At 41.1% G+C, this 24,633-nt stretch overlaps 2 long non-coding RNA genes across 2 annotated transcripts in view; both read right to left on the reverse strand.

The window, feature by feature from the left end:
• LOC132378643 (uncharacterized) overlaps positions 1 to 5,562 on the reverse strand; it is an 8,072-nt gene extending 2,510 nt beyond the window's left edge. The window contains exon 1 of the long non-coding RNA XR_009507136.1: positions 5,412 to 5,562. This is a non-coding gene — a long non-coding RNA (uncharacterized LOC132378643). The remainder of the gene's footprint in view (positions 1 to 5,411) is intronic.
• A 7,964-nt stretch (positions 5,563 to 13,526) lies between these two features.
• The window catches only part of LOC132378226 (uncharacterized), a 105,572-nt gene continuing 94,465 nt past the window's right edge, over positions 13,527 to 24,633 (reverse strand). The window contains exons 6-7 of the long non-coding RNA XR_009506924.1: positions 20,720 to 20,873; positions 13,527 to 13,716 (exon numbers count right to left, since the gene is read on the reverse strand). This is a non-coding gene — a long non-coding RNA (uncharacterized LOC132378226). The remainder of the gene's footprint in view (positions 13,717 to 20,719; positions 20,874 to 24,633) is intronic.

Consider the following 24,633-nt stretch of genomic DNA (forward strand, 5'->3'; position numbering starts at 1 on the left):
ATGAAGATTGATGGAGGGCAGGTAGTGTTGAGGAATGCAGAAGGACTTAGACAGATCAGGAGAATAGGCAATAAAGTGGCAAATGAAATACAATGTTGGAAAATGCATGGTCATGCACTTTAGTAGTAGAAATAAATGTGTGGACTATTTTCTAAATGGTGCGAAAATCCAAATATCTGAGATGCAAAGGGACTTGGGAATCCTTGTGCAGAACACCCTGAAAGCAAACTTGCAGATAGAGTCAGTGGTGAGGAAGGAAAATGCCATGTTAGCATTCATTTCAAGGCGTCTAGAATACAAGAGCAAGGATGTGATGTTGAGGCTTTATAAGGCACTGGTAAACCCCTCACCTTGAGTATTGTGAACAGTTTGGGCCCCTCATCTTAGAAAAGATGTGCTGGCATTGTGAGGGGTCCAGAGGAGGTTCACAAGGATGATTCCAGGAATGAAAGGGTTATCATATGAGGAATGTTTGATGGCTCTGGGTCTGTACTCACTGGAATTCAGAAGGATGAGGTGGGATCTCATTGAAACCTTTCGAATGTTGAAAGGCCTAGACAGAGTGGATGAGAAAAGGATGTTTCCCATGGTGGGAGAGTCTAGGCCAAGAGGATAGAGGGGCACTTCTTCAAAACAGAGATGCAGACAAATTTCTTTCGCCAAAGGGTGGTGAATTTGTGGAATTTGTTGCCACATGCAGCTGTGGAGGCCAGGTCATTAGGTATATTTAAGGGAGAGATTAATAGGTTCTTGATTGGACATGGCATCAAAAGTTTATGGAGAGAAACCTGGGATCTGGGGTTGAGGAGGGGAGAAAAAAAAGTATCAGGTATGATTGAATGGTGGAGCAGACCTCAATGGGCCAGATGGCCTAATTCTGCTCTTATGTCTTATGGTCTTATATAATACAGGTCTTCATCCTTTTGTCAGAAATTGAGAAATGACTCTAAGCGAAATGTTTACAGTTTGTAGGAGGTTTAGAGTCAGCAGTCATCATTTAACAATTAGGAGGCTAAGCGTCAGAAAAGCAGGAAATCCCATTATTTGGAATCTTTTTCAATGTCAGTTAACTCACAGGGAAGATTTCTCTGTTTTTTATAATAAAGTCATTAACCTATTTGTTTTAGAACAGGGAAAATTCAGCTCTGAAGGGTAATAAAATTAGGGAAAAAAAACTGATCAGTCCATGCAGCTGAGCCTGTAATCTAATACAGGCAATGATTCAGATGGTTGTTTTCGTTAAGCATGATTTAAAGGAGTTATTCCGAGCACACATAGCAGATAAATACTTTAGAGCAGATAGAACATAGACCACTCTAACTGCCTTTATCTGTTTTTCATCATTTTTCCAGTTCAATCCAAATATGATGGTGCGGTTGAAATTTTATGGTGAAATTGATTTGCCTTGCTTTACTTTAACAATTGTAAAACCTCAGGGAAACAAAAATATCCTGGCTTTTTATTTTAATTCATATGTAAAAAACTAGGAACAGCTGTGGTGAATTTAAATTGGAGAAAAGCCTAAGGATGCCACGCGAGAAAAACAAAATACAATAATTTGACCCTCATCTGGCAAGGCTACACCATCTTCCAAAACATTGATCATCTGATGTGCACATTTGTGCGAACTGAGACTTCACTAGCTGTCTTCTGTATCGTCCCTGACCGGAACTGGTAACATGATGAGATTCAAAAAGGCAAAGTTCTGAACCTGAATTACAATTGCAGAAGCTTTCTCGAAATAATTTAATTAACCTCCACTTCCCTCTAGTCTAGAGAACGTCAGAAATTCAGAGCCATATTCAAGATGGGGTTCCAGGCACTTGAGTTTAGAAGGACCTCTTTCTTTCTTTATTTATTTGTCTGTTTGTTTATTTATTTATTTATCTATCTACTTAGAACCATAGAACATTACAGCACAGAAACAGGCCTTTTGGCCCTTCTTGGCTGTGCCGAACCATTTTTCTGCTTAGTCCCACTGACCTGCACCTGGACCATATCCCTCCAAACCCCTCTCATCCATGTACCTGTCCAAGTTTTTCTTAAATGTTAAAAGTGAGCCCGCATTTATAACTTCATCTGGCAGCTCATTCCACACTCCCACCACTCTCTGTGTGAAGAAGCCCTCCCCAATGTTCCCTTTAAACTTTTCCCCCTTCACCCTTAAACCATGTCCTCTGGTTTTTTTTTCTCCCCTAGCCTCAGTGGAAAATGCCTGCTTGCATTCACTCTATCTATACCCATCATAATTTTATACACCTCTATCAAATCTCCCCTCATTCTTCTATGCTCCAGGGAATAAAATCCTAACCTATTCAACCTTTCTCTGTAACTCAGTTTGTCAAGTCCCGGCAACATCCTTGTAAACCTTCTCTGCACTCTTTCAACCTTATTAATATCCTTCCTGTAATTCGGTGACCAAACTGCACACAATACTCCAAATTTGGCCTCACCAATACCTTATACAACCTCACCATAACATTCCAACTCTTATACTCAATACTTTGATTTATAAAGGCCAATGTTCCAAAAGCTCTCTTTATTACCCTATCTACCTGTGATGCCACTTTTAGGGAATTTTGTATCTGTATTCCCAGATCCCTCATTTCTACTGCACTCCTCAGTGCCCCTACCATTGTACCTTATATGTTCTACTTTGGTTTTTCCTTCCAAAGTGCAATACCTCACACTTGTCTGCATTAAATTCCATCTGCCATTTTTTTTTTTGCTCATTTTTCCAGCTGGTCCAAATCCCTCTGCAAGCTTTGAAAACCTTCCTCACTGTCCACTACACCTCCAATCTTCATATCATCAGTAAATTTGCTGATCCAATTTACCACATTATCATCCAGAGCATTGATATTGATGACAAATAACAATGGACCCCAGCACTGATCCCTGTGGCACACCACTAGTCACAGGCCTCCACTCAGAGAAGCAATCCTCCACTACCCACTCTCTGACTGCTCCCATTGAGCCAATGTCTAATCCAATTTACTACTTCTCCATGTATACCTGGACTGAATCTTCCTAACTAATCTCCCCATGCAGGACCTTGTCAAAGGCCTTTTTTTCCATGTAGACAACATCCACTGCCTTTCCTTCATCCACTTTCCTGGTAATCTCCTCGAAAAAACTCTAATAGATTGGTTAAGCATGACCTACCACGCATAAAGCCATGTTGACTCTCCCTTATAAGTCCCTGTCTATCTAAATAGTTGTAGATCCTATCTCTTAGTACTCCTTCAATAATTTACCTACTACCGACGTCAAACTTACCAGCCTATAATTTCCCGGATTACTTTTAGAGCTTTTTTTTAAACAACAGAACAACATGAGCTATCCTCCAATCCACCGGCACCTCACCCATGGATACCAACATTTTAAATATATCTGCCAGGGCCCCCTGCAATTTCAACACTAGTCTCCTTCAATGTCCAAGGGAATACCCTGTCAGGTCCTGGGGATTTATCTGCTCTGATTTGCCTCAAGATAGCAAGCACCTCCTCCTCTTCAATCTATATAGGTTCCATGACCTCCCTACTTGTTTGCCTTATTTCCATTGACTCCATGCTAGTTTCTTTAATACAGACACAAAAAAAAATTTTAAATCTCCCCTATTCCTTTTGGTTCCGTACATAGCCGACCACTCTGATCTTCAAGAGGACCAATTTTATTCCTTACTTTTCTTTTGCTCTTAATAGACCTGTAGAAGCTCTTTGGATTATCCTTCACCTTGACTGCCAAAGCAACCTCATGTCTTCTTTTAGCCCTCCTGATTTCTTTCTTAAATTTGCACTTTTTATATTCCTCAAGCACCTTATTTGCTCCGTTTCCTATACATGTCATCTCTCTCTCTCTCTCTCTCTCTCTCTCTCTCTCTCTCTCTCTCTCTCTCTCTCTCTCTCTCTCCCTCCCTCCTCCTCCCTCCCTCCCTCCCTCCCTCCCTCCCTCCCTCCCTCCCTCCCTCTCTCTCTCTCTCTCTCTCTCTCTCTCACTCTCTCTCTCTCTCTCTCTCTCTCCTCTCTCTCTCTCTCTCTCTCTCTCTCTCTCTTCATCTCTCTCTCTCTCTCTCTCTCTCTCTCTCTCTCTCTCTCTCTCTCTCTCTCTCTCTCTTCTCTCTCTCTCTCTCTCTCTCTCTCTCTCTCTCTCTCTCGTCTCTCTCTCTCTCTCTCTCTCTCTCTCTCTCTCTCTCTCTCGTCTCTCTCTCTCCTTCTTTATCAGAGTTCCAATATTCTTAGAGAACCAAGGTTCCTGATTCTTATTCACTTTGCCTTTAATCCTGACAGGAACATACAAACTCTGCACTCTCAAAATTTCTCCTTTGAAGGCCTCCCACTTACCAATGACATCCTTGCCAGAGAACAACCTGTCCCAATCCACGTTTTTAGATCCTTTCTCATTTCTTCATGTTTGGCCTTTTTCCAGTTTAGGACCTCAACCCGAGGACCAGATCTATCTTTATCCGTGATCAAGTTGAAACTAATGGTGCTATGATCACTGGAACCAAAGTGTTCCCCTACACACAATTCCGTCATACTGTCCTAACTCGTTTCCTAATAGGAGACCTAACATTGCATTCTCTCTAGTCGGTACCTCTATATATTGATCTGGAAAACTTTCCTGAACACATTTTACAAACCCTAACCCATCTAGACCTTTAACAGTATGGGAGTGCCAATCAATAAGTGGAAAATTAAAATCCCCTACTATCACAACTTTATTTACTTATTATTTATCTGTCTGTTTATTTATCTATCTATGTATCTATCATTTTTTTCTTTGTTTCTTTCTTTCTTACATCCAAGGAAGTAAAACTCTATACGTTCTGTCTCTGTCACTACGTACAAACAATAAGGAAGGAAATGTGGGAGGATGTTGTCCAGGCACTAAGCTTGTAGACATAATTGTTTTGTGTACATGTATGTACAGTCAGATATGCAATCAGATCAAGATACCCTGGTGGAAGAAGCTGTCCCAGAGCCTGCTGGTCCTGGCCTTAATGCTACGGTACTATTTGCCAGATGGAAACAGCTGAAACAGTTTGTGGTTGGGGTGGCTGGAGTCCCTGATGATCCTCCAGGCCCTTTTTTTACGCAGCTGCTACTGTAAGTATCCTGAATAGAGGCAAGTTTATGTCCACAGATTCACTGGGCTGTCCACATCACTCTCTGCAGTGTCCTGCGATGGAGGGAAGTACAGTTCCCGGACCAGGCAGTGACACAGCCAGTCAGGATGCTCTTGATGATGCCCCTGTAGAATGTCCTGAGGATTTGGGGACTCGTGCCCAAACTTCTTTAGCCATCTGAAGTGAAAAAGGCACTGTACTGCTTTTTCACCACATAGCCAGTATGTACTGTCCAGGTGAGATCCTCAGTGATATGTATACCATCAAATTTGAAACTACTCACCCTCTCACCCATCGATGTCAATAGAGGCTTGTCTGTCTCCATTCCTCCTGTAATCCATGATCAGCTGCACACACAAAGTGCTGGTGGAATGCAGCAGGCCAGGCAGCATCTATAGGAAGAAGTGCTGTTGACGTTTCGGGCCGAGACCATTCGTCAGACTAGCTGAAAGAAAAGTTAGTAAGAGATTTGAAAGTAGGACAGGGAGGGGAAAATGCGAAATGATAGGAGAAGACCGGAGGGGTTGGGGTGAAGCTAAGAGCTGGAAAGGTGATTGGCAAAAGGGATACAGAGCTGGAGAAGGGAAAGGATCATGGGACGGGAGGCTTAGGGAGAAAGAAAGGGGAGGAGAGCACCAGAGGGAGATGGAGAACGGCCAAAGAGTGATGGGCAGAGAGAAAAAAAAGGAGGGGGGAAAAATAAATAAATTAGGGATGGGGTAAGAAGGGCAGGAGAGGCATTAATGGAAGTTAGAGAAGTCAAGGAGCCATGATCAGTTCCTTCATTTTTTCCACATTGAGGGAGAGGTTGTTTTCTTGGCACCACTGTGTCAGGGCATTGACTTCTCCTCTGCAAGCTGTCTCATCATTGTCTGAAATAAGGCCAGTCAATGTTTTGTCATCTGTACATTTGATCAGGAGATTGGAGCTTTGTGAAGGAACACAATCATAGGTGTATAGGAGGGGGCTCAGGACACAGACTGGGGGGGGCGGCTCCTGTGTTGAGGGTCAGAGGGACAGAGGTGAGGGAAACTATCCTTACCCTTTTCTGGCGATTTAACAGCAAGTCCAGCATGTAGTTGCACAAGGCAGGGTGTAGGCCAAAGTCTCTGAGCTTTTTGTCAAGCCTGGGGGAAATTATGGTGTTGAATGCCGAACTGTAGTCCACAAACAGCATTCTTACATCAGCATCCCTCCTCTCCATGTGTGTAAGGACGGTGTGTAGAGCTGTCAGCTGTTGATCGGTTGTGTTTGTGGGCAAATTGTAGGGGGTTCAGTGTGGGTGGTAGCATGCTGCAGATGTAGTCCTCGACCAGCCTCTCAGAGCATTTGCTTATAATTGCGGTGAGTGTGACAGAACACCAATTGTTCAGACATCACAAACAAGAGAAAATCTGCAGATGCTGGGAACTCAAGCAACACACACAAAATGCTGGAGGAACTCAGCAGGCCAAGCAGCATCTATGGAAAAAAGTACAGTCGATGTTAGGGCTGAAATTCTTTGGCAGGACTGGAGAAAGAAAACTGAGGAGTAGATTTAAAAGGTAGGGGGAGGGGAGAGAGAACCACCAGATGATAGGTGAAACCTAGAGGGGGAGGGATGAAGTAAAGAGCTGGGAAGTTGATTGGTGAAAGTGACAGAAGGCCATGGAAGAAAGGAAAGGGGGGAGGAGCACCAGAGGGAGGTGATGGTTGGGTAAGGAGATATCATAAGAGAGGGAAAGGAGGTTGGGAAATGGAGGTGGAGAGGTCTGGGGGACATTACTGGAAGTTTGAGAAATTGATGTTTATGTCATCAGGTTGGAGGCTACCCAGAGTATGAGGTATTGATCCTCTGATCTATGTGTGACCTTATCATAACAGTGGAGGAGGCCACAGATAGACATATCAGAATGGGAATGGGAAGTGTAATTAAAATGGGTGGCTACTGGGAGATGCCACTTGTTCTGGCAGATGGAGCGTAGGTGCTTGGCGAAATAATCTCCCAATCTACATTGGGTTCAGACATGTTACCTTAGTTTTCTTTACAGGGACAATGGTGGATGTTTTGAAGCAGGAAGGCATTACACACTGGGAGAGGGAGAGATTAAAACCCCTTAGTCTTGTAAAAATGTTCTCATGTTCACTCATGGAAACATAATACAGAGTTTGTTATGGCCTCTTAGTACCTTATATATATTTTTGTGCCTTTTATTTGGCAACTGGTCAGATTCCTTCTGAAAATCCAAGCTCTGCATCCACACATCCCCCTCCATCTTTTCATGTGATTAAATGACTTGAGCAAGTTGCCAAGCTCAATTTACCTTTCAAAAAACCGGAATCAGAATCAGGTTGATCATCACACAAACTGCTGGTCCGGCAGTATCTATGGAGGGGAATAAATAGTCTTTTGGGCCAAGATCCTTTATCGGAACAGCAAAGGGAAGTGGAAGAAACCAGACAAGATCTCCCTATGTACGACCCTGATTTTCATTATCCTGTACAATTCTATCGGTGTCAAAGTGATTGTTATGGTGCATCTGATGTGCTTCTGCAGTGGGTAGTGCTTGTTGCTCTCACTTCCAGCTTCTACCGCTGGCTAGCAGTCTTGCGAAAAGGAGAGCTGAATGTGTAAGTTTCTCCCTGCCAGTACACAGCCTCTCTAACAGCAAGCCTCATGGAATGCCTCCTCGCTGGCAACACATAGAAACTGAACTCCTTTTGGACTCAGGCTGAACTACAGAGGATGGGGAGGAGATGTGGCCCCTGCACATGTAGTATGCAGGCTCACCCTTGTGTGGACACACCCTGGTGCTCGTGAACCAGATCCCCAGCTATGGGTAAATAGCCCCACTGCCTTGTGGGCAGACACAGGACAGATGAAGGCTACGGGAGTAAACCGAGACAGAAAATCTGGTGTGGAGCCCCTAAGGCAGCTGGACGTTAGTGAACATCCTTCCGGCAGCTCCTACAGCCAAGTTGGTGCCAAACGTATTGCTTCATAAGCTTTCCTTTGGACTACATGGTGAAGCCGAGAGGAGGATCTTGACAACTGGGCATCTCAGGATCTCCATACCTTCTGCAGGGATTGTGATCATGATCATCATCACCCATTGTCCTCTGAGACAGATGGATGCCAACGACAACAACAATTCTATCAATTTTTGATTTTTCTTTGTCGCCATTTAATGCTTCAATTCATTGCTTGCTTGCGCAATTAGCAAGCTAACATCAAAGTTGATTTTATTAATTAACAAGGATTTGGAAGATGGGAATTTAATTTGTGTTTATTTTGGATTGTAAACATAGATAAGTTCTGCATCATTCTGTGAAGATCCACCTAGCATGAAGATTTCAATTTTATTGAGATCTTAACAAGTTCATAACAAGTTCATTATGGGAGGAATATACTGAACGACTGTAAAAACAATAGAAAATTGGTCCTTTAGTATTCAAAGGTTGAAAGTGATTTAACTCAGTCTGAGGTTAGTTCTTAAATATGAATTAAATGCAGTATGAATGTATAAGATATTGAATTACCAGTGGAGGACTTGGAAATCACATAAGACACAAAACAAGTAGTGTCTGTCATGTCAAGAACAAAAACATAGTTTACAACAAATATCTATTCTGTAAGGCACAAAAACCAACCAGTGAAAGTAATCTATCTATGGGTACCAAGAGAAGTGAAGGAATGGAAGTTTGGGGCCAAGATTTGTCATCAGGTCCTAATCTACTGAGTTCAGTCAACATTTGCTGTGTTGCTCTGAATTTCCAGCATCTGCAGAATCTCTTGTGTTCATTTGATGTAAATGTTTTTGTTTTGTGACAGCAGTACAATACAAAGACATAAAATGACTCTAAATCACATCATTAAATAAAAGACGCAGAAAAGAGGAATAATGAGGTAGTGTTCATGGATTGTTCAGACATCTGGCGGATGGCAGAGGGGAAGAAGCTCTTCTGAATTAATTGATTTTGTTTGATTAAACTTCATAAATGACTATTTCTTCCTTGATATAGACTCCAGCATCTTTCCAAAGACAGGTGGTAAACTCACAGGCTATGGGTTACTGTTTGATTGTCTCCATCCCTTTTTGAACAATAGAGCCACAATGCAAATTTTTAATCTCCTGGTAGATTCTCACAGCTAAGTCAGTGTGGTAAAATTACAGCAAATGGCTTCACTATCTCCGCATCGCTTGATCTAAATTGTTTGCTGTAGGTAATTGGGATCAGTTGACCTGTCTACAGTTACTTTCCCAATACCCAACCCTTGTGTTATTATTGTTGTTACAACTTCTTCCTGTGTTTAACACTTGCCTATCAGATATTATTTCTCCAGTTCAAACTCTTTTCCTCCTTTTCATTGATGATGGTGGCATTCATTAAGGACCCTCATCATCCAGGTCATGCCTTGTTCTCAATGTTACCATCAGGAAGCAGGTACAGAAGTGTGAAGGCACACACTCAACAATTCAGGAACAGCTTCTTCCCCTCCACTATCCAATTTTTGAATGGACATTGAACCCATAAACACTACTTCACTATTTTAAAATTTCCATTTCTACATTGCTAACTATTTATATATTGTATATACTTAGTGTAATTCATGCTTTTTCTATTATATATTGATTATTACTGCTGCCACAAAGTCAACAAATTTCACAATATGTGCTGATGATATTAAACCTGATTCTGATTCTGATACATTTGTGGTTCATTTTGACATTACTTCCATATTTTTTATCATTATCAATTATTCCCACCTTAATTAACCTTTTAGTTTCTTGGTGAAAGTTCCTGCAACATTCTCATTCCTTCCACCTATCATTTAACAGCTTCTCACTTCACTCATCCCACCCCTGCCCCCCCCCCCCACTCACCCACCTTCCACCTCACCTGGTCTCATGTATCACCTGCCAGATTCTACTTCTTCTCCTCCATTCACCTTCTTATGCTGGTTCCTGCCCCCTTTATTTCCAGTGCTAGAAAACTACAGCACAGATGCAGGCTCTTTGGCCCATCTAGTCCATGCTAAACCACTAAACTGCCTGGTACCATTGAACTGCACCCAGACCATAGTCCTCCATACCCCTCCCGTCCATCCAATCTTCTCTTAAATGCTGTAATCAAAGTCACATCCATCACTTGCGCTGACATCTCTTTGAGTGAAGAAGTATCTTCTCATGTCCCCCTTCCACCACTGGAGAACGATACTGGAGAGATAGTCATGGGAAACAGCAAACTGGCAGATGAACTGAACAGTAAACACAAAGTACACTGCAGATGCTGTGGTCAAATCAACACGTACAAACAAGCTGGATGAACTCAGCAGGTCGGGCAGCATCCGTTGAACGGAGCAGTCAATGTTTCAGGCCGAGACTCTTCATCAGGACTGAAGAAGGAGGGGGCAGGGGCCCTATAAAGAAGATGGGGGGAGGGTGGAACATGCCAGGTGAAAAACCAATCAGAGGAAAGATCAAGGGATGGGTTAGGGGAAACAGGGAGGGGATAGGCAGGAGAGGTGAAGGAATGTAATGGGAAAGCACTATGGGTAGTAGAAGACAGAATCATGAAAGAGGTGCTAGGCTGCTGGAAGAGGAGGCAGAGTGAAAGTGGAATGGGGGAAGGTGAACTGAATAAATATTTTGCATCAGTCTTCACTGTGGAAGAGACTAACAGTATGGTGGAAATTCAAGGTGTCAGGGGTCATGAAGTGTGTGAAGTTACCATAGCTAGAGAGAAGGTTCTTGGGAAACTGAAGGTAGATAAATCACCTAGACCAGATGGTGTACAACCCACGGTTCTGAATTAGGTGGCTGAAGGATTGTGGAGGCATTAGCAAAGATCTTTCAAGAGTCACTAAATTCTGGAATGGTTCTGGAAGACTGGAAAATTGCAAACGTCACTACACTCTTGAAGAAGGGAGAGAGGCAGAAGAAAGGAAACTGTAGACCAGTTAGTCTGACCTCAGTGGTTGGGAAGATGTTGAGTCAATTATTAATGATGAGGTCTCAGGGTACTTGGAGGCTCATGATAAAATAGGCCATAGTCAGCATAGTTTCCTCAAGGGAAAATTTTGCCTGACAATCTGTTGGAATTCTTTGAAGAAATAACAAGCAGGATAGACAAAGGAGAATTGGTTGATGTTGTGTACTGGATTTAGGCACATGAGGCTGCTTAACAAGATATGAGCCCATGGTATTACAGGAAAGATTCTAGCATGGATAAAACAGTGGCTGATTGGGAGGAGGCAAAGAGGGGTCTAAAGGGAGCCTTTTCTGGTTGGCTACCGGGGACTAGTGATGCTCCACAAGGATCTGTGTTGGGGCTGATTCTTTTTGTTTATATATCAAAGATTTGGATGACAAAATTGATGGCTTTGTTGCAAAGGTTGCAGATGCTATGAAGATAGGTGGAGGGCAGGTGGTTTTGAGGAAGTAGAAAGGCTCAGAAGGACTTTAGACAAATTAGGAGAATGGGCAAAGAAATGGCAGATGGAAGACTGTGGGAAGTGTATGGTCATGGACTTCGTTAGAAGAAATGAAAGTGTTGACTATTTTCTAAATGAAGAGAAAATACAAAAAAATTGAAGAGCAAAGTACTTGTGAGCTGTGTAAAAGATTTCCTAAAGGTTAGTTTGCAGGTTGAGTCAGTGGTGAGGAAGGCAAATGGAATGTTAGCATTCATTTCGAGAGGACAAGAATATAAAAGCAAGGATGTAATGTTGAGACTTTATAAGGTACTGTTGAGGCCTCACTTGGTGTATTGTGAGCAATACACCTCATCTTAGAAAGGATTTGCTGAAACTGGAGAGGGTTCAGAAGAGGTTCATAAAAATAATTCCAGGATTGAATAGTTTGTCATATGGAAAGTGTTTGATGTCTCTGGGCCTCTGATCACTAGAATTCAGAAGAATGAGGAGTGACTTCATTTAAACCTATTGAATGGTGAAAGGCCTTGATAGACTGGATGTGGAGAGGATGGTTCCTTTGTTGGGAGAGTCTAACACCAGAAGACACAGCCTCAGAATAGAGGAGCGTCCTTTTAGAATGGAGATTAGGTGGAATTTCTTCAGTCAGAGAATGCTCAATTCCTGTACTCAATTCTTTGCCACAGACAGTTGTGGGGGGCCAAGCCTTTATGTATATATAAGGGAGAAGTTGATAGATTCTTGATTGGTCAGGGAATGAAGGGGTATAGAGAGAAAGCAGGGGATTAGGGCTGAGAGGAAAATTGGATCAGCCATGATAAAATGGCAGAGCAGACTTGATGGGCCAAATTTCCTAATTCTTCTCTTATACCTTATGGTCTTATGTTCTTAACCCATAAACTCTAGTTGTAGTCTCACCCAACATCAGTGGGAAAAACCTTCTCGCATTGACCCTATCTGTAACCCTCATAATTTTGTATACCTCTATCAAATCCCCCTCAATTCCCTATGTTCCAGGCAATAAAGTTCTAATCTATTCAACCTTTTCTTATAATTCCTGTCCTCCAGACCCAACAACAATCCTTATAAATTTTATCTGAACTCTTTCATTCTTATTTATATCTTTCCTGTAGGTTGGTGACCAAAATTGCACACAATACTCCAAATTAGGGCTCACCAATATCTTAAACAACTTCAACATAACATCCCAACTCCTGTACTCAATACTTTGATCTTTGAAGGCCAATGTGCCAAAAGCTTTCTTTACAATCCTATCTATCTGTGATTCCACTTTCAATAAATTATGGACCTGTATTTTCAGATATCTCTTTTCTACCACATTCCTCAGTGCCCCACCGCTCACTGTGTAAGACCTACTCTGGTCAGTCCTCTTCACACCCCACACATGTCTACATTAAATTCCAGCTGGTGCAGATCCCGTTGCAAGCTTTGATAGTCTTCCTTGCTGTCCACTACACCCTCAATCTTGGTGTGAACTTCAAATTTGCTGATCCATGAACCACATTATCATCGAGATCCTTGTTATAGATGACAAACAAGGGTGAAGGGTGAAACATTGACTTTTTATTAATTTTCATAGATGCTGCCTGATCTGCTGAGTTCCTCCAGCATTTTGTTGGCGCTGCTCAAAATTTCCAACTTCTGCTGAATCTCATGTGGCTACCAAAGAACAAGTGTGACTATCTGTTGAAAGATCTTTAATCTAAACTATTATCTCTGTTTCTCTCTCCACAGATGCTGAGTACTTCTGGAATTTTCTGTATATACTCTGTATTTCCAAAATGTAGTTTTTGTTCAGGGTTCAAGACTGTTTAATACCATTTCCTGTACACAAGTGTAAAGGAAAATGAAATAATTGTTACTCTGGATCCAATATACCAGAAAAAAACACAATTAGATAAAGAATACAATACTAATAAAACACACAATAAAAATAAATACATAAGATACCTTACATACATAGACTGAATGTATGTCCATTAAGTGACGCTTGGCACAGGAGGTCTTTGATATGTCCTTGATGGTGGGTAGGCTGGTGCTGGGTGATGTGCTGGGCAGTTTTGACTACCTGTAGTAAAGCCTTGCAGTTGCCACAGTGCAGCTTCCGTCCCATGCAGTGATGTGGCTTGTCAAGATGCTCTCTACAGCTCATCTGAGGAATAACGTGAGTATAGAGGTGCAATTATAATGGATGCTTGTTCCTTCAGGTGTGACCAACACCTGACCATGACAATGCAAAATTTGAAAACACGTACCAATAAGCTCAAGGACAGTTTCTATCCTACCGTTATCAGATTCTTGAATGAGCCTCCTGTATGATAAGATGGACTCCTGGCCTTGCAATCAAATGTCGTAATGATCTGGCATTTTATTGTTTACCTGCACTGCACTTTCTCTGCTATGGTTTATTTTGTTTTGTTATTGTTTGACTTTGTACTACCTCAATGCACTGTGTAATGATCTGATCTGTATTACAATATGTAAGGAAAGCTTTTCAGTGTAACTGGGTACATGTGACAACAATAATCCAATACCAATACCAACACTGGGAGATTGCTTGTGAATGTAGTCAGGATATCTCTTGTTCCTCCGAAACACATAATACCAAAGCAGGTTTGGACACAGACTAGATTTGACATTGATCATCAGTATACCTTACCAGTAGGGATTCTCAACAATCATCAGCTTCCAGCAAACAAGCTCCCAGGGGTGAGGGGTCAGTTGAGATCGTAAGACATAGCAGCAGAACTAGGCCATTCAGCCTATCGAGTCTGCTTCACCATTTGATTTATTCTAATTCCCAACCCTGTTCTCCTGCCTTCTCCCCATAACGTTTGATATCTTGACAACAAAAGAATCTATCAACCTCTGTTTTAAATATATTTGATGACTTAGCCTCCACAGCCATCTGTGGCAATGAATTCCACAGATTCACCACACTCTGACAAAAGAAATTCCTACTTATCTCTGTTCTAAAGGGTTGCCCTTCTATTCTGAGGTTGTGCCCTCTGGTCCTGGACTCTCCCACTATAGGAAACATCCGCCCCACATCCACACTATCTAGGCCTTTCAATACTTGATTGGTTTTAATGAGACTCCCTCCTCGTTCTCCTAAACTCCAGTGAGTACAGGCCCAGAACCATCAAGCTCTCTTCATATGTTCAAAATTCAATGTTCAAAGTAAATTTATTATCAAAGTACATAGATGCCACCATATACAACCCTAAGATTCATTTCTTGTGCATACTCAATAAATCTATAGAATAATAACCTACAGAATCAATGAAAAACTGCCCAAATAGGGTGTTCAACCAGAATGCAGAAGACAACAAATAGTGCAAATGCAAAAGAAGAAATAATAAAATAACTAACTAAATAATAAATAGATAGATAGATAGATAGATAGATAGATAGATAGATAGATAAGCAATAAATATTGAGAACCATGAGATGAAAAGTTCTTGAAAGTGAGACCTTTGGTTGTGGGAATATTTCAGTAATAGGCAAGTGAAGTTGAGTCAAGTTATCACCTTTGGTTCAAGAGCCTGATGGTTGAGTGGTAATAACTGTTCCTGAACCTGGTGCTGTGAGTCCTAAGGCTTCTGTACCTTCTTTTTGATGGCAGCAGTGAGTAGAAAGCCCGATCTGAGTGGTGGGGGTCCCTGATGATGGATTCTGCATTCCTATGAAAGCATTTCATGTAGATGTGCTCAGTGGTTGAGAGGGGTTTATTCATGATGGTCTGGACCCTTTAATTCCCTAATCATTCTCATAAACCTCTTCTGGACCTTCTCCATTGCCTGAACATTCCTTCTTAGATAAGGGGCCCAAAACTTCTTACGATACTCCAAGTGTAGAAACTGAGCCTGATCTCAGTCCACAAGAATCTATTTTGAATTAATTCATTGTTCTTAGTGAATAAATAATAAACTTGGATTTGGAAATACTTGAACCTGGGTTGTAAGGAATTAATTAATTAATTAAAGAAAAGTCCTTACATTAAATACTGTAATGACAAAAATGGACAATGATCAGTTTATGTCTAAAAGCATATTAAGGGGGCAGTATTTTAATATCAGAAGCAGGTTTAATATCACCAGTGTATGTCATGAAATTTGTTAACTTTGTTATATATGTTTATTAAATAGTTAAGTAAAATTAGTAGTGGAAGAAAAACAGAAATAACAAGTAGCGAGATAGTATTCATAGGTTTAATGTCCATTTAGAAATCAGATGACAGAGGGGAAGAAGCTGTTTCTGAATCACTAAGTATGTTCCTTCAGGCTTCTGTACCTTGTTCTTGATAGTAACAATGAGAAGAAAGTATGTCCTGAGTGGTGGGGGTCCTTACTGATAGACACTGCCTTCCAAAGGCACTGTTCCTTTAAGATATTTTGGATACTACGGAGGCTAGTACCCATGATAGAACTGACTAATTTTACAACTTCATGCAATTTACTTGATCCTATGCAATAGCCCCACATACCAGACAGTGATGTGCCTGTCAGAATGTTGTCCACGGTACATCTGTAGAAGTTGTCGAGTGCTTTAGTTGATAAACCATAATCTTATCAAGCTTCTAATGAAATATAGCTGCTATTTTGCCTTCTTTTTAGCTGCATCAATACGTTGAAACCAGGTTAGGTCCTCAGAGATATTGACATCTAGGAACTTGAAATTGCTCACTCTCTACACTTCTGATCCCTCTTTGAAGATTGGTTTGTGTTCCCTCATCTTATCCTTTCTGGTCCATAATCAGCTCTTAAACCCTAATTCACTAAGCAGTTAATTACTGATCCAGTCTGTATTGCGCAATGCTTTCATGACGTTGCTGACATTTGGAAAACGTACTGAGCTGCGGGCTCGCTGTGTGATAATTGCAAATATTCAACTCCCATGGTTTTCCCTCATCACTTTACAGCACGGCAGAGAAGTGATGCTTTGTTACTGACTAAGTAGCTCAGATCATGACAAGTTCAGATATTGGTGAACAAAACTTCTACTCGGGCTTACACATCAGGCCAGAGTGGGTTAAAAGTAATGGCTTGGATACATCTGGAAAACTAATTCCCAGTCCAGCAAATTCTGAAGAAAAGTATCAGAATCAGGTTTATTATCACTGGCTTGTGCCATGAAACTTGTTGTATTGCAGTAGCAGCACAGTGCAATACATAAAAATTACTATAAATTACAATAATAAATATTTAAAGATTAAAAGTAGTGCAAAATTGTGGCCCATATCAGTCCAAAACTTTCCATACACCAACCTACCTCCACATTTTTCTTTGTATATCCCACACCATCATCTCTGAAAGACACACGACCCTTGGGTTACCTTAAAGTCTTTCCTTTCTGACCTTGTACTTAGATTTACCCAAACATGTACAACTGGTATCAACCTCAATCTATCATTTCAAGTTCAAGTTTATTGTAATCTGACTGTAGATATATACATCCAACCAAAACAACATTCCTCTGGACCACTTCCTTCAGCACCGACAAAACATATATCACACACAGCACATAAACCAAAATATTACCACAAATAAGTTAATAAAATATACATGTAGTTCAAAATGCACATAGTGCATACCGCAGGCAAACGGTAAACAGTTAACAGCTCGTTGTCCTGGTAACGAGACCTTGGTGGTGGCATGGTATTCATTAGTCTCACAGCCTGAGGGAAGAAGCTGTTACTCAGTCTTGCAGTCCTAGTCCCGATGCTCCTGTACCTCCTTCCTGGGTCAAAGAGATTGTGGGTTGAGTGGTAGGAATCCTGAACAATGCTTCCCATGCATGAAGACGAATTCACCTTTGAGTTTTACCTGTGCAAGTCTCAGCTGCCTCCTTCTTCAGTGAACTTTACTCAGAGTGGTAGTGGGTTTGGTTAATTCATTCCCTTCAATCAGGCTTTTGTGAGACAGCATTAAATCTTTTTGCTAAGTATTTAGAGAAATACTTGCAATATTTAGTAAAAGTAATAGAGTAAAATGAAAAATAATTCAGAAATACATTTATTTTAAAATGCTGTTTCTCTGCACACAAATTGCCCAAAAATCAATTTAGCCTTATATTTGATTGAATTTGTTTGTCATGGGAACTCACTCCAAAGACTGATTTAATGATACTTAACTTGACCAGCATCCTGTAAAACTAAAATACATTGTGCACAGCCCATCTAAAAAGACTGTGAAATGTATTTGATAAAATTAACCCCATGTGAGATTCATTATTGAAATGGTTGTTGCTAAGCAAAGAATGGATCAGGGTGCAATCACCATGTCTCTGTGAACTGCCTACAGAATTTCCTCAGGCATGTGATTCAATCGGCTGTATTAATAACATGTGTGGGTACACACACACACACACACACACACACACACACACACACACACACACACACACACACACACACACACACACACACACACACTTATATTTGGTCACACACAGAGTCCAGGATTGATTTCATGATGTGAACAATGGTTTGTTAGGTTAAACACTGGTGCCACTGTTATTTAATTTGTTGTACTCCAGCAAAGTTGAGGGTGTTTCTTCATTGGGTAATTTTAAGCTTTGAACCAGATTGTAACCCTGGAGGCAAAATTCTGATACCAGGCTATTTTTAAAAATTCCAGCAGACTTGCACCTTTTCATAGAGCCAATCTCTTACATTCATTTTTAACCATTCCTAAACAATTTCACACTTTAGAGCAACAATCTGTTGTAAATGTGCACACGGTAGTATTACCAGACCATCAGTCTTCACCTTATACACTCTAATGGTTAAAGTAACTTTGAGGAAAGAAATCCTAGTTTGTTGTTTCAATTTCAGTTATCAAGAAACTAAAATACTTACAGTATATAACTTAAGACCATAAGACACAGGAGCAGAATTAAGGCTATATAGCCCATCGTGTCTGCTCTGCAATTCCATCATGGCTGATTTATTATCACTCTCAACCCCATTCTCCTACCTTCTTCCCATAACCCTGACTAATAAAAAACCTATCAACCAAGCACACACAATGACTTGGAACTCAACATACTTTGCGATATCAGTACCCTGGATTGATATCAACCTTCCTAAATCAGAGGTCAGAAATAGTATCAGATTTAATAACATTCATATGTGTCATAATATTTGTTGTTTTGCAGCAACAGTACGGTGGAATAAATAAACAATTACTATAAATTACAATAAGAAATTTACTCTTAGTGGCCACTTTCTTAGAGATTTCCTGTATGTCTGTGAACTTCTGCTGTTGTAGCCCATGGACTTCAAGTTTCACTGTGTTAACAATTCAGAGATGATCTTCTACACACCACTGTTGTTTCGTGTGGTTATTTGAGTTACTGTTACCTCCCTGCCAGCTTGAACCAGTCCAGTGATTCTCCTCTGAACTCTCTCATTAACAAGGCATTTTCGCCCACAGAACAGTTACCTACTCAATGTTCTTTTTTTGTTTTTCACACCATTCTCTGTAAACTCTAGAAACTGTTGTTCATGAAAATCCCAGGAGATCAGCAGTTTCTGAGATACTCAAACCACCCTGTCTGGCACCAACAACCATTCCACATTCAAAGTAACTTAGATCACATTTCTTCCCCATTTTGATGTTTGGTCTGAACAACAACTGAATCTCCTGACCATGTCTGCATGCTTTTATGTATTGAGTTGCTGCCACACGATTGGCCGATATAGATATTTGCATTAACGAGCAGGTGTACATGTACACCTAATAAAGTGGACACAGTGTATATTTTAAAAATTTAATTAAATAAGTCATGCAAAAAGAGAGCAAAATATCTTCCATCTTGAGTGCTATAAGCAACTATAAAATAAACTTAAAGGAACAGAAATGGAATGGAAGAATTGAAGGTGCATTGAAAGGGAAAAAGAAATGTCAGTATGCAGACTCCCTGTTGTTACCAATTTGACCTGTTGAGGAGTAATAAGATCGCTGTGTGCTCCAAATCCCACTGAGCCAAATGTTAATGATACCACTCTGTAGAGTAAAGTCATGATTGAATGAGAGTCTGGACTGGAATTTCACCTTGACACTCAGTAAAGGACAGCTCCAGTCTCAAAACCAAAGCCACCAGCTGTGTTCTGCCTTTGTTCTAAATTGAATATGATTCTGTTGTGGTAGCTTGTGCTTTGTTGATAAAGGACAGGTGATATTGACATATTCTGAAGGAAATGTTAGTACTTGTTTAGAGGTAGACGGAAGGATTTAATGAACCCACACGACTGATCTACATGATCCTGTAGATCACAGTGTCCCTCGGTAGCTCGGACACAGAGCTCAGCAACACCGAGAGATTTTCCATTCATTCATCTTAAATGCTGCTGAAACATTGCCCTGTCTGGCTGAAACTGTTCACAGTCTAATTCCTAACTGGAATTCTAAGCCCCAGATGAGCCTACGCTTTCATCAAGCACACTCACTCATTTAGTTGCCACTAAACCATCAGTTCTGCTGACATTGAAGAAATACCAAGATGACAAGACCTGACAGAGCATTTTCAAGATTTTCCTTTCACCCTCCAGCCCAGCTACATGGGAACCATGCCTCAGATGTGTGCTGCACAGGTGTCCCCCTCCAAATCTCACCAAATCTAACCACCATTGGGAGTGGATTAATTCCAATGAAGCTGCAGGGGTTTTAATGAGATGTAGAGATTTTCAGAGACATGTACAAACTATTAAAATTATGAGAGGTATCGATATGGTAAAAGCAAGCAGGCTTTTTCCACAGGTTGGGTGAGACTACAACTGGAGTTCATGAGTTAAGGGTGAAAGGTGAAATGCTTAAGAGCAACCTGGGGTGAACTTTCTTCACTCAGAGGTTGAGGAGAGTGTGGAATGAACTATCAGCAGAAGTGATGGATGTGGATTCAATTGCAACATTTAAGCAGAGTTTAGTTGGGTACATGAATGTGAGGCTATAATACTGTTGTGGGTCGATAGGACTAGGCAGAGTAGCAGTTCAACATGGACTAGATAGGCTGAATGGCCTGTTTCTATTCTATGGTGTTCTATGACTACGTACTAAATAAGGAAGACACAAATCTACCAGAAACAAAAGTGTGCAAAACACAAATAAATAATTTGAAGTTTTACAGAAAAGCAAAATAACTTTAAAAAGTACCTGACTTTATTCTTTGTTTCCTGATCCGTAGGCAGAGAATCCTCACTGAAGTTTTGTGTGTCAGATCTAGGTTGGGACCTTGAGTTTTGCTTCTCAAGGAGGGAGGTGAAACCATTATTCCGAATCTTCAACTTACATTGAATCCTACATCTACCTACAATTAAATCAAATTCAAGTTTAATAGCCAAACATGAACACAGCTGAATGAAGCAGCATTCCTTTGGTGCCGAGGTGCAAAACATACACAACACATGAATGAAAATAGCAAACAAAACAAAAAACATTGTCATGTAAAAAACATATGTATAGCCCGAGTCCCACAGACCGATGGTGCAGTTCTCAGCAGCGTGCAGCCTGTTATTCCATAGATCAAAACTGGAGGGCAGCACCAACACGAGAGGACAGCCCCCAACTGAGCGCAGAAGCCACACTACACTGCCTCTGGTGTCTCCTTTCATGGACTGCAGCAGCAGGCAAGATTGTGGCTTGAGGTCCAGACCTTGCTACAACTGAGGTCATGCCACCAAACAAGGATAACAGACCTGTGGCATCCCTTTCCAAAAGGGACTTGCAATCGCAAGAGAAACATCTAAGACAAACACCCAAGGTTATACTGCACGCTACCTCCACAGACCAACTCTGATGCATTTGATGCCGTCCTGTAGTAGGCAACAACATGGTCTGCACCCAGTTCAGCTCCTCCAACATCCTGTCCAGCTCCTCTGACACCCAGACCAGCTCATCCAATCAATAAGCACCTCATTGATGGGTAGGTTTGCAGTACCCTAAGTTCTCGGAGTCCAGTATTGTTTCGCAATTGTTAAAAAGACATTTAACAAACACAAAAACTTTTTGGTTGGACCCCAGGAGGCCACTGCATCCGATCATGCCACCATCTTACCAGAAGTAACCTATAGGACTTCAGTCTGAAATGCCCAACACTGAAATTTCCATTTGGAAATACCTACCACAACTACCCTGAGTCAACAAATTAGAAACTTTCATCTGCAAATTTCACTAGAAATCATCGCACACTGAATTTTATTCATCAAATATCTAGATCAACATTGAAGACACCTTCAAGAGGTAGTGTCTCAAGAAAGCAGTAGCACAAAGGACCCTCACCATACAGGACATGCCTCTTCTCATTGTTACCATCAGAGAGGAGGTACAGGAGCCTGAAGACACACCATCAACATTTCAAGAATAGTATTGTTCCTCTGTCATCATATTTCTGAATGATCTATGAACCCATGAACACTATCTCACTATTTGATCTTTTTGCACTATTTATAGTGCAAATATATTCTTATTGTAATTTATAGTTTTTATCATTGTGTATTGCAATGACCTGCTGCAAACAACAAATTTCACAACCTATGTCAGTGACAATAAACCTGATTCTGATGCTGACTGATCCAGATTCTGATTGATTCAATACTTTGCTTCAATATTCACCAGGGAAAAGGACCTTGGCAACTGTGGGGATGACTTACAGCGGACTGAAATGCTTGAGCATATAGATATTAACAAAGAGGATGTACTGGAGCTTTTGAAAAGCATTAAGTTAGATAAGTTGCCGTGACCGGATGAGATATACCCCAGGCTACTGTAGGAAGTGAGGGTGGAGATTGCTGTACTTCTGGCAATGATTTTTGCATCATCAATAGGGACAGGAGAAGTACTGGAGGATTGGAGAGTTGGAAATGTTATTCCCCTGTTAAAGAAAGGGAGTAGAGATAACCCAGGAAATTATAGACCAGTGAATCTGACTTCAGTGGTGGGCAAGTTGTTGGAGAAGATCCTGAGATGCAGGATTTATGAGCATTTGGAGAAACACAGTCTGATTAGGGATGGCCAGCATGGCTTTGTCAAGGGCAGGTCATGCCTTACGAGCCTGATTGAATTTTTTGAGGATGTAACAAAACACACTAATGAAGGTAGAGCAGTGGATGTAGTGCATATGGATTTCAGTAAGGCATTTGATAAGGTTCCCCATGAAAAGCTCCTTCAGAAAGTAAGAAGGCATGGGATCCAAGGGGACCTTGCTTTGTGGATCTAGAATTGGCTTCCCACAGAAGGGAAAGGGTGGTTGTAGTTAGTTTGTATTCTGCATGGAGGTCAGTGACCAGTGGTGCTTTGCAGGAATCTGTTCTAGGAATTCTCATCATTGTGATTTTTATAAATGACCTGGATGAGGAAGTGGAAGGATGGGTTAGCAAGTTTGCCAATGACACAAAAGTTAGGGGTGTAGTGTATAGTCTTGAGGGTTGCCAGAGTTTACAGCAGGACATTGATAGGATGCAGAACAGAGCTGATAAGTGCCATATGGAGTTCAATCTAGATAAGTGTGAAGTGGCTCATTTTGGTAGGTCAAATATGATGGCAGAGTAAAGTATTAATGGTAAGACTCTTGGCAGTGTGAGGATCAGAGAGATCTTGGAAACCATGTCCATGGGACACTCAAAGCTGCTGCACAGGTTGATAGTGTTGTTATGAAGGCGTATGGTGTTTTGGCCTTCATCAGTTGTGGGATTGAGTTCAAAGGCCATGAGCTAATGTTATAGCTATATAAGACCTTGGTCAGATCCCACTTGGAGTATTGTGTTCCGTTCTGGTCACCTCACTACAGGAAGGATGTGGAAACTATAGAGAGGGTGCAGAGGAGATTTTCAAGGATGTTGCCTGGATTGGAGAGCATGCCTTATGAGAATAGATTGAATGATCTTGGCCTTTTCTCCTTGGAGCATTGGAAGGTGAGAGGTGACCTGATAGAGGTGTACAAGATGATGAGAGGCATTGATCATGTGAATAGTCAGAGGTTTTTTTTTCCTCTGGGCTGAAATGGCGAACATGAGGGGGGCATAGTTTTAAGATGCTTGGAAATAGGTACTGTGGAAATAGGGGATGTCAGGGGTAAGTTTTTCACACAGAGAGTGGTGGGTGCATGGAATGCACTGCCGGTGATGATTGTTGGGGGGGGGGATACAATAAGGTCTTTTAAGAGACTCTTAAATAGATACATGGAACTTAGAAAAATAGAGGGCTATGCAGTAGGGAAATTCTAGGCAGTTTCTAGAGTAGGTTACATGGTTGGCACAACATTATGGGCCAAAGGACCTGTGATGTGCTATAGATATCTATGTTCTATGATTCTGATTGTGACTGATTCAGATTTTGATTCTGACTGACTCTGATTCTGATATTCTTTCAGATAAAGTACCACAGAGTTAAAGACTTACTCATAAAACCTGTGACCTGCACAGACCCAGAGGTCCTTCTCATGAAAGAAGATATTTCTAATATTTTCAGTAACTACTATTATTTATGTTTCCACGATATATTTCATGTACTTTCTTGTTATTTGAATTGATTCTCCATTTTTGGATTTTTGGTCTAATTCTCACTTGTTTATTTCTCCCTGCAGAATTTGTCATAGCTCATGATGTAGGCAGAAGATGGTGTTTCTCTGGGAGTTCTGAATGTACCACTAGGCTGAGTTGTGCAATAATCCTTGTGGTGAGCTCCCTTAGGCTTAGTCCCTTCTACAGAATGGGTTTCCACATTCTCGAGGTAAAACTGCTTTGCTTCATGCTTTACACCATGGGGTGCCCCAGACTTGGAAACACAATTGCCTGCAGTCAACATTTGCATCAGGGACTGCTTCTGCTTTGGAAGTGAAGATTTCCACAGTGTGAAACCTTTATGAAGCTACATTCTTCCCAGTCACTCCAGGAGATCAGGCAAGTGTAATGCTCTTACAGTGCCTGAGACTCTAGTTCAATTCTGTCACTATCTGTAATGAGTTTGTACATTCCCCCTAAGTCCATAAGGGCTTCTTCCAGATGCTCCAGTTTCCACCCAGAGTCCAAAGACATACGGGTTGGTTGGATAATTGGTCACATGGTGTAATT

This window comes from Hypanus sabinus, chromosome 20 (assembly GCF_030144855.1).
Source record: "Hypanus sabinus isolate sHypSab1 chromosome 20, sHypSab1.hap1, whole genome shotgun sequence".
NCBI lineage: Eukaryota > Metazoa > Chordata > Chondrichthyes > Myliobatiformes > Dasyatidae > Hypanus > Hypanus sabinus.